Here is a 12,278-nt window from a genome sequence, read left to right as displayed (position 1 = left end):
ACCATAGTATCTTGATTTTTATAAGACTGCAAAATTTTGTGGCTTCAAATTGCCATACTAAGTTGTACAAGTAGCAATACTTGCAATGAGCCAGTTTTCCAGCATCTGTGAAAACATTATACCCATTATTACATTGCACAACTTAATTATTTGCCTTTTTTCAATTAAAAACCAAAACATCAACACATTCACATTTGTGCATATTTAATTTAATCCTACCTACATTGGTTTGAAAATATATTTTAAAGCACCCACAACAAAAGCACTGTACAGTATATGCTGACAGCATCTAAATTCTACAGTATTCTTGGCTTCTACAGTTGTATCAGCAATAAATGCTTACAGAAACTTATCAGAGAGTTTCACACGGACTATAAAACACAAACCAAAACTGCTGCACTCGCTGGCAGATATTAAAACCATCATTTAGAACTGGCACGTGGCCTAAAAAATGTACACAGGTGGTTTCCAAAATCCTACCTCCGGTATAAAGTCACCAGAAGTGTAACAACATATCTATGAATTTAAAAATGCACAAATATTTTCCACTGCCAGCATTTCTTTAAATCTTTTCTTACATTTAAAAAACAATACTTAAAAAAAATGTAATCGGACCAAAGCACTGCTTTTTTATGTTAACAAAAACAATTTAAAAAATGCTTGAAGTCAGTCCTCTAGTAGAGGCTGCAACCTGCAACAATGACAATATTTTTCGTACTTTGTCACAAATAAGTGTGATTCTGTTTAGTCTAAAAAGTGCTTCTCTACACTTTATCCTAACTGAAACCAGGTAATAAGAGTACTGCATAAAAAATACAGTTGTTATTTGTACTTTTGGGTGAAAAGATAGCAATACAGAGTTTAAATAAAACATTTCCTAACAGTGTACAGTAAACAGAACTGTATGTACTGGCATGACAGTGATTACAGAAACACTGTGTTGACATTACAGCATGACTATGGAAAGGGACCAGCCACATACTGCAGCCCCATATTTAAAGTGCACTTACATTTTCCTAAACCATTTTTAAAATTGTACACCCCAGGAATATAATGTTCCTCCTATTAGATAATCATTAAGCAATTATCCCATTTTATTTCGAGAACCACAGTGAAGATTGTGGCTTAACACATGGGCATCTAAGACCAACATATGTACTTTTTTTTTTTTGAGGTTTCCAGCAATCTGCCAGATTATCTACACTTACTGTGTTACAAATACAATTCTGTTAAGAATAATGCTGTTAATTAAAACCAAGATTTTATACTATAGGAAAAACATTTACATCTGTTAAGCCTGGTGTAAACTAATATAAAAAATCAATAAAAAGGGTTAGTAGAAACAGGAATTGAGCTTGCAATTGTTATTTTTTCTTTACATATTTGCAACTTGTGAAAAACATATCCCCCTTTAGAAAGGGTTTGCACCTCTAAAAGTGTAAGTGCAAGAAAGTGAAGCACTATCATATGAAGCACTATAGCACCTGGTGGCATATCATTCTATCACACTCTGTTGTTGAACATTTAAAACAATCTCAGTGTGATCTAAATTGGTCAAATGTGCCAAAACAAAGCGTGCAATACCGGTAGGTTCTATGACATTCAGTGAAAATGAGGATGCTTTTGGAATCAAAAAAGCAACATGAAGCCAATGATTTTGACATGACTCTTGAGACAAATTTAAATGTGTTACCTTCAGCTGTAAAAAAACTCCTTCAGGCTTCAAATATTGAATTCATATATTTGTTTTTAATTTAGTGATTACTGATGTGCCATCAGTGACAGTCACTAGTTATGCCAGCATATTTTTAGTAATGATTCACATTTAAAAATGGCCCTGCTGTTAACATTTTTGTTGTGTGGCTGTTCATGCAGCTGAAATGTATTGTCCATCAACTGCTTGTACTAAAAGCACTGTCAGGCAGATCTCAAACTTTCAATGATATATACAATACAGAATACAACAATATAAAGGTACCATTTAATAGAATAACCTTTGAATACAATAATGTGTAATATTATTTACTTATCATTTATAAAATTATATGATAATCTCTTACTATGTCTTTCTGGTAACAATCGGTATGTTTAGTTGGCAAATAAGCCTTTTAATTGTGGCTTTAGCTTTGTGGTTATTTTAGGATTAATTATTTCCTGTCTAATGCAGTATGCATTCAAAAATATGTAAAAAAAGAAAAGAAAAGAATGTATCATCATTTTCATTGCTTAGAATGTGATGCGATGAATTTAGAGATGCTCTTATTTTCTTCCTCAATCTTGGTTATTGATGGTGGATATCCAAATTTAACAAAAAATATGAGAGAAAACAGATTTATAGTACTTAAAAGTGACTTAAGAAACTGATATGTGAAATAATGTTATAAAACCACACTCAAAAAAAAATAAAGACCACTGTGAACAGACTGGCTGTAGGATGATGTCAGGCCAGAAAGAAGTACACAGACACAGGCAGCGCTGGCAAGTGAAACAGACGCTGCAGCGCTCAGTGCGTTTAATAAACAGACAGAAAAATAAAAGACTTATACAAAACAGCACACGGCACTTTAGGCCAAAATAAATAGACGAACAGAACGGTGGAGGAACAGACAAACAAATACTGTGCTAGTGCTTCCAGCACATTGCAGCAATTGTTGCTTTCTTATTTTTATTTTCTTCTCCACACCCATTTTCCACTCATGAACACACAACCCTGAGTGAGTGAAATGTGCATCTATATAAACTGTTGTGCCGGAATTCAACTACCAATTAATTATTCACTTGAATCCCAGCATGTGAAATGATTACGCAATCCCCGTGCCTAAATACAACTATATATTTTAAATCACTCGTGCTACACAGACCCATTTATATCCCGTGCACCAATACCTATACACCAACATTAACATACCACACGCAACCTATAACACACAAATACACACATGCGCGGCGCACACTGTCACAACCCTCCACACACACCAGGTTTGACAAACAACAAAAAAACAGACTCATTCAAATGTTTAATTTTAATGTATACACTTTTGTTGATGAAACACACACCAGACAAACATCAGATCTTTTGACCAGCAAACTAAAACAGTCACCTTAACCAACCCAAGATAAACCCCTTAATAAAATAGGCAGAATGTATATTTGAAAGTGCAGATAAAAATAATATTAAAGTGTCTTCTAATTCTACCAAACTTTAAGTACAGGCAAATAACTACAAGTGTTGTGGTGCAAATTCTCACTGAAGAAAACCCTGGGAATAACATCACAGAAGCCACAGATATTTTTGGAATGAACCACAAGCTGTACACAGAAGTCAACAAATGCTACATTACAGATGCAATATGGTTAACTCCCTAACGAAAAACATAGCGATCCGATGATATCTAGTCTGTAAGTAAGTAATATATATATATATATATATATATATATATATATATATATATATATATATATATATATATATATATATATATATATATATATATATATACACACACACACACACGCATACTGCAGTGCAAAAGTCTTAGACATGTTGCATGTTTCTACTCTGATGCATTATGAGCATCAACAACTCACTCAAAGCCTCCACTAGTGTTTTCTACTATTATAACAACCTCGACTTGCATAAAGAAGGAAAAACATTGAGTGAAATAGCACACATCGCTTGATTTTCAAGGTGTGATATCTGAAACATAATCAACAAGTAACAGAGAAACATCATCTGTAATTAGCAAACCCAGGACTGGAAGACCCAAATAACTGTCTAAAAACCATCCATCAACAGTCCAAATCACCTTTGATCATTGTTCCATAGTCCAATTTCTGTGTTTTTGTACATATTTTAGCCTTATAGTCGTTCCCCTTCTTAACAGAGGTATTCTTACTGTATCTCATGACCTTCGTATGGTTGATTTGATGGACAACGACACCTGTGCCTTCTGTCAGTTCTGTTATCAATTCAATGCTTGTCTTCTTTCTATTCCTTACGATATTATCTTCCAGTATTGCTCATCCTTGCTAGAGAGTTTTTTGCATCTTCCAGTCCTGAGTTTGTCAAGGACAGATGATGTTTCTCTGCACTTGTTGATTATGCTTCAGATACCATACCTTGAAAATCAAGCGACGCAAGCTATTTCACTCAATGTTTTTCCTTCTTTATGAAAGTCAAGGTTGTTATAATAGTAGAAAACACTAGTGGAGGCTTTGAGTAAATTGTTGATGCTCATAATGCATCAGAGTAGAAAAATGCAACATGTCAAACACTTTTGCACAGCAGTTATATATATATATATATATATATATATATATATATATATATATATATATATATATATATATATATATATATATTATAATTTTTGACCCATGACTTAAACAGCCTCTGGAATGCTTTAATGTCTTAACACAAGTCAGATTTTCATTTTATTTTTTTTCTATCGGTCATACAGTAACCATATGAAGTAACTGGGGCCTCCTTTTTGTCATCCAGGTGTTTCATTTGCTAACCTACAAAAACGCTTATTTTGGTTGACCCAGCTCTCCTCCGGATATTTTTGTTTTCTATCACTGCTGTATATTGTAAGCATGAGGGGAAAAAGTGGTTTTCTTTGAAGTGTTACTGTTAATACAGATTGTATTTCTGTGAGGAATGTGTCATCTATCAGTACCTTAAAACCAACCTCCTGGCTTACATCGAGTCCTGCTGAGATACAATGACAACCAAGACCCTCTCAAGGCACCTGGGTTTTAATCACAGCCTAGACACGTCTGCAGATATCTGATACTGGGCAAAGAAGCATGAGTCTACATTGCTTTAAGAGAAACTTGGTATGGGTATGAAATATCAGAGATATCTTAACTACTGTATTCTTCCTGTTTACTCTCACTTTGTATATCAATTTCTGTTGTAGTCATTTAAAAAAAAAAAAAAAAAAAAGTTTAAAGCATCCCAGTGCTTGCTGGTACACCAGAGAGTAACCACTTACATATTTCCCTGTGGCACTCTGCCGCTAGTTGATGTAAGAAATAGGCTAGTGAGTAAATGCCCTGCAGAATGAATGTTATTTCTTAAATCCACTGGTGACTGAATGTGGACATATGACTTGCTGTACTGTAATGCAGAGAAAACATGTTTGAGAACTCTAGACCCTTATACAAGTTGACTGGTATTTTTCCATGATAATTTTGCAGTTTTACCTTGTTTTCCCGTGGTTATGCAATGCATTTACCAAAGTTTACTCTGGTTTGCCATGTTTATTGTTATGCTTTACCATACCTCGCTATTCTTAACCATGCTTACCTATGCTTTGACTATGCATTATTACATTGTCAAAGCATAGTTAAGCATTTTTAAGAAACGGTCAAGACAATGGCATATAGCAGTATCCTCCAGCAGTTTTCCTTTGAAAAGAACCCCCATATTATCTCTATTTCAGGTTTAAAGAAGATAATGATAGCATGACAACATTATAAAACCTGGTACAACTTAGCAATGGAACATATGAAGCTGTATAACCAAGGATAATTGCTCCATTCACACAAATAAAGCAATAGTCCCATTCAACTACAAAACTCTGAAATGCACAAGGTGGCGGCAGTAGCTACAACATGTGGTTACAATGGTTCATATGTACATCTTAAATAATCTCTACATAAAAATAAAAACAGATTATGAAGGACTGCACAGTGAGCAATTCTTTTTCGCCTTTAAAGGGGTATTATAAACTTAATCAAAACCTTCAGCAAAGATGTTTTAAAGTGGTTGTTTTAATGTGTTTAAAGTCCTAACTTAGGGTTCAAGAGGCATGCGTACTGCTTCCCACCAGACTGGTGTTAATTAACGTACCTTTTAGGGCTGGGGTTGGGGGTAATTTAGTGCAGGTGGAAATCATGCAATTGATAGCAATGGAAACTCCACAGGCCAAATTACAGATTTTCCCACACTTACAGTACACAGTAAATGGGCCTTAGTTCAAGCTCAAATCTGAGCTAAGTGAGGGTGGTTTTCAAAGTATATTTATCTACACTGGAGAGGGCTGCATGTGAGGCTTCTACTGTTGAACCCAAACCACAAGAAGCCTTCCAAACCTAGAGAACAGTGAATTTTGGCCTCTGGCTGAGTTCAGTATTTCACCAATGTGACTCCTAAAAGATTGGAACAATGTTAAGTTATTCAGACTTAAGGAATAAGGCTATAAACTATTTACAGTACATAAATAATGTTTACGTTGAGATCAGTGTACAGTATGTTTCTCCTGGTACTTAAAATATTTAATTCATATTTTATTTTATTTTTGTCCCTGTGGCAGTCCTGCCCTTATATACATGTGTGCGCTGTTCTATTATTATTATTATTATTGTTATTATTATTATTATTATTTGTAATGTATGTATTTTGTGTTTACTATTTGAGACCGGCGAAAAAAACAGTCTCATAAAGTGTGGATGGGATTGAATCCCCATCCCTGTAAAGCTCGTGGGAATGTGTCTGGAGCCTTAATAAGGTCATTCTTTAATAGGTAATTAAGGCTCCAGTCACATATATAAAAGCCCATCTCCAAGCTCATTTTGGGTTGAGGAGTGTCGGAGGAGAAATGTAAGTCTGCAAAAAGAGTAAACAATTACTATACACGCTGGCTAAAAACCATCAAGATACTTGATTTGTTTCTGTTCATTATTTGTTTATTTGGCCAATGCGCCTTTTCTTTTTTGTGCAGTTTTGTTTCAACTGTTTATTTTTGTTTAATAAAACACTGAGTGCCATGGCATTAGTTCTGCCCCACCCTTCACTTGTTTGGAGTCTGTTTCTGGTCTGAGGCCACCCCTGCAGCGCCATCATCCTATTCACAGTCCCCTTTATATTTATGTAATATTCTGCTTGTTTGTGTTTATGCTGGGAAAGACGAAGAAATGAGTTAGTACCCAACTTGCTAAACTGAATTCTGTCAAGCACTCTATATCAGTCAAATATTTTACTTATAGTACAAGAAGCTGTCTGTTAAGTTTCCCAAGTACAAGATCGCAATGTAAAATGAGATCTGTGAGATTTTACAGAAAACATAACCACAAGAAAGTTAGTATTGAAGGCATGCAGGACATTCACATATTTTGAAAAATCCATCTTTTTAAAGTTAGAAAAATGATTTCAGCTGTAATAATTTATATTCTAAACTCATGGGACAAATGTATGTTATGGAGTGATATTGTTTTATTGTATTCAAATGAAAAGCTGTTGATTCCACATGAGTCTTTATAAGCTCTGTGCTTTGCAAATTGTTTGTTTTCCTCCTTTAAAGTATTTTTGTTTGTTTGTTTAGTTTTTTTTTTTAAAAAACAACTACTCACACTACACTGTATAAACATTTCTAATTTTAATTCTTACTTTCTCTTCTGCCAACACCTTTGTAGTGCTGTGCAGCTTTGTAATGGAAAACATTCTACAAGGTACGATAATTACTGGCTTGCTGTGTGGAATGTTTATATCTGTAGCACACTGGTGATAGTTCAATAAAACTGTATAATAAAACACAAGCCAACAGGCTAACTATGGAATGCTGCAAAGACAGGGTTTCTTTCTCTGTTTTGATTATTTTTTTAAGGAATTTATGGTTTAACAGATTATGTATCATAATATGTAGTGTGTTCATGCATTGAGATACCATTCCAGTGCTATTCTATTCTATGAGACAATGAAACATGATTCACATAGTCTTGTTCCCGATACACTACAGCTCTAACTCTAACTGTCAAGCAGACCTCCACCAGATATTACCACCAGCCCCTAATAAAAAATGTGTCTATATTGTAAGACAAGCCACTCATGATGGCAACACACAAAAAAAGAACAGATAATTGAACAGATCTCTTTTATGTACCTTTTCTTACTAATATTAACTGTCAATCTGCCTCTTGTGTTTGGCAGCAACGCCAGCTGTACAAAGTATCATGCATTACTTTTATCTTGCTCATTACATATGTTTGCCAGTCCGCTACCCATAGACGATTGGTGTGGTTTGCACACACCCATGACACAATCCAGATCATGAACATACACAGAAAATGTGTTTATACTGAATATTTCCTCAGAAGTTTGCTTTTCTTCACAGCTTTGATCCACATGGCACTAAAACTTGTATCAACAGTCTTGTGTTTCAGATGCCTGCTTACATTTCATTTAAAAAAAAAAGTCACTCCTAGGGAGTCAAACCACATTGAAGAGCTACCACTGGGCTCAGTAGTTTTAAAAAATGACCTTCTATCATCTGAGTAAAATTTTTCTTTGAACAAAAGAAGCCCTGAAAAATGGAACTCTGCAAGAAGTAATAACTTCATGTCTACATTTATGAAGTGTGACTTACTTTTATAAGCTAGACACATTTCTAGCAACACTTTTAAACAAACTGTGGTCAACATTTGAGTTTTAAATAGATACACTTTGAAAACTTTTAGTACAATCCAATGGCATAGCTAGGCTTGGAAATGTCAACAATTGAGTTTTAAATAGATAGACTTTGAAAACTTTTAGTACAATCCAGTGGCATAGCTAGGCTTGGAAATGTGGCTGGGCCCGAACTTAGGGTGGATGGGCAATGACCAAAGGTCTGAGTTCACATGAAATGGTTTACTTTGCAAAAATGACTTAAAGTCATTTAAACCCTGAATACATCCACTATTTCCCCTGTAAATCGATTTAAAATGTTTGAAGTATACAAAAAAAATACATTTACATATATCCACAGTGAATGTGCTTTAAAAACCAAACATGCAGCATCACCAAACCAGCAAGAACACAGCAATATTACATTGTAAGCAATTGTTAAATATAATGAAAGCTAGTAAATTATTAACCATTGCCTACTTAATATCCTTTCGTCTCCGCACCACTTTACAGTGTAAGGCGTCTGGGCTTACTGCTGAATATTGCAATTATACAGTCATACTCCAGAGAATAGCACAGGTCTCTTTCAAATGACAGTATATTGAAGTGACTTGTCAGCATTGAGGCTCACATAGCTGTCTTAATCATTTTTCCTCACAATCAATTTGCACTTTATTTGTTGAATGAAGACTAAAAACTTCATTCATTTTAATGTTGTACAACAAAATAAGACTTTCTCTATTGCTGAATGTGTCCATTGTGGGTAAGCATGCAGATGCAGCTTTCATGAGGCCATATCATGTGTCATTTTGAAAGCGGCTGTTAACTTCGTGAAGTTGACAATCTAGTAAAATATGATTCCACATTACTCTTAAATCTTCATTAGAGCACTCCCTGGTTGACTTTCCCAAAGATAAAGTAACAAATTAATCATTCAGTCAAAGTAGATGTAAATGAATAATTTTCAGATTCGAAGGAAGAGGATAATATGTGAATTGGTTTTGTGGCTTCATTATCTGTCTGTTGTTTTAAAAAAAATAAATACTCATTTGTTTTTGCATGTTGACTGTCAAACTACTACTAATTAGTCTGCAAGTTTGCTTAAAAAACTGCACATTTTAAATAAAGTTGAAATATGGAAACGTCTGTGATTTAACAGATCTGTGCCAACTGCCTCACAAGCTGTCAATCAAACACGGCTTGCCCATGATTTATTGTGTGAGAGGACGATTTGATTGGCTAAAGTCTATAACATTTTCTCTTTCAGAATCAGTTAGAACATAGTAAGGTCATGGCTCACATTTTCCCCCCATAATGCAATTTGATTCAAACGTTGGGTTTTATTGTTGTTTTACAATAAAACATATTTAATCCCATTTAAGTTGAAACTGGGGCATACAGTACTTATAAAGCCCCCATGCTTGCAATGTTTTTTTTTTCTAAAAGTAAAAGCAAACTGTTCGATAGTGCTACAAAACAAGTATGAAACAATACAAGTGTGTATAAACTTCCTTGAATTCTCTGTTATTTATTTACAGTTTACAACATTTGTTATAAAAATTCTATAATTTAAATAAGAGTGGTGTAAACTTTAAACTATTTTTTATCTAACATAAACTTTATTTTTTGTCACATATTTTAAAAAGTCAGACAATAGTTGATAATTAATTTCCATAGGCATGCCCAGATTTACCTGTGCAATTTATACCAACTCAGAAGTTTAGGTTAAGGACTCACACTGTCTGTCTCTAGTTTTATAACTTAAATGATTTGATTTTCAATTGCAATTGTGAGAATTGCAATTTGGTGTAGAACCCTTCATAAATCCGGACGTGAATCGTTTTTTATTTCATGTTAAATAGTTTTGTGACATATTTTTAGTATTATAGTAAGTACTTTAATAAGTCCTCTTTTCCAACTAATCTCACACAAAATGCAAGTAAAATAATTTTAAAATTGCTAATTGATATATTTTGTTGCTCTCATTTAATTAAGATACCAAAGACTTAAAAAATGTTAACTGTGAGCTAGCTGTTGGTTTGACAAAATTACTACTACAGTAATTATTTTCTGAATATCTTTAGTACAAATTGAAAGAAAGCCAGAAAGTAGATCTACGCTGCTCTTGTGCATCGTCTATACCAGGCGTGGCCAATCCTGGGCATGGAGAGCCGCAGGGTCTTCAGGTTTTCGTTCCACTTGAGTTCTCAATTGTTGAATTGAACCAGTTATTTTCTTAATTGGTCAACACGAACATGTTTCCTTGGTATTTAGCCATTGATAATTTAAAGAGACCCAGAAAACCTGCAGGATTGTGGCTCCCCAGGACCAGAATTGGCCATCCCTGGTCTATACTATACTATAGGGTTATACTGCATACCCTCCCTGGAAAAAGGGATTGGAAGGAAACTGTAAAAGACTTTCTGACATATGTGCATTTAATTGTCTTGGATGACCAATGCAAATAGATTATATCAGTAAGAGCTTTCATTAACTTTACAAAAGGGTGGATAAAGAGTCTGCATCTGTGTTGTTGACGTTTCACAGCAGCTTTTTTGGCATTAGTTCAAAAATAAAAATGAAATGATAGAAGTGGCCATCACACAAAGCAGATAAAGTGGGTGTTAAAAAAAAAAAAAAAACATTATACTGACATGTATTCATAGTTTACATTTCCAATCACTTCTAGTGGGGCTTTTTTAATGGTAGGCAGTGCACCAAGAAATCCAATGCTGTAGTTGTTAAAGAATCATAATGGATTTTCCAAAGGAGGAAAAAAGCCAGAGAAATGACTGAAAGGATTTTGCTTGCTGATGGGTCGAACCAACATTTGTTCAACTTGTTAGAAGAAAGAAGGACATCTCCAAAATGCCCTGGAGACCGACGGCCTTCCTCAAGGCTAAGGTGATGAATAGGGGCAGAGGGGCAGGAAGAGATTTAGACTAAAAGCAATAAAAAGCCATAAGCTGAAAATTGATAGAGATCTGATAATTTTTGCAAAAGGCTGGAACAGCTTCAAGAAACAACATATGCATGGCCTTATCCTGTGATTTTCTCTGGCAGAAATCAGTACAGCGATTATTTGTTAGGACCACAATTAGATGATGTAAAGCATTTTTTTCTTTAAATATCTAGGCTTATCATACTGCACAGAAGAAAAAAAAATGGAATAAAGCCATGGTACAGAGCTAGAAAATTGTATGCAATTGTACCTACAAGCATACTTCCCAGGTCTTATTGAACAAGAAGATTAATAAAATGCCCCAGGTTTGGAATAGAAAGTTCTGAAACAACACATGTTACTAGATAAAGTCTCACCACAGATTTTTCCTTGCGCTGTAGAATCACTCCTAAAAACGGTCCTGCCTGCCAGCCTTCACTTGGCCTGGAAAACACAATGTCCACCTTGTCTAATGATAAGCTTATATTCTAAACCTGCAACTTCTACACAGCAATAGGGTTTTAAATCATTAACACAATAAAAGAGTATGGAGAAATACTGCTGGGCAGAAATGATCGATTCATTGTAATATGTTAGGTTGCTTTGATTACTTACTCAAAAAAGGGTAATGACAATAAAACTGAATCATAGCAATATAAACCAGGTGGTTGAGTTCAATCAAAAGAGCTAACCTTCTATAATATGTCTAGAAACATCTAACGAAATCACAGAGTTTATTACCATGGTCTATGAGTTGCATATCATTTGGTCTACACTTGGCATATCACATAAGAAGGATGTTTTGTACACTGAAGAGACTATGCAATTTTGGAATACATCAGATTATGAATTCAATTTTCATCGCCAACATTTCTTGTGGTATAATAGGAACCTTCTTTACAGAATAAGTCTACATTTCCGTGTCAACCACACACGTGGAAAGAGTAA

The sequence above is a fragment of the Polyodon spathula genome, chromosome 3 (assembly GCF_017654505.1).
Source record: "Polyodon spathula isolate WHYD16114869_AA chromosome 3, ASM1765450v1, whole genome shotgun sequence".
In the NCBI taxonomy this organism is placed as follows: Eukaryota; Metazoa; Chordata; class Actinopteri; order Acipenseriformes; family Polyodontidae; genus Polyodon; species Polyodon spathula.
Note: the sequence above shows the minus strand (reverse complement) of the source record.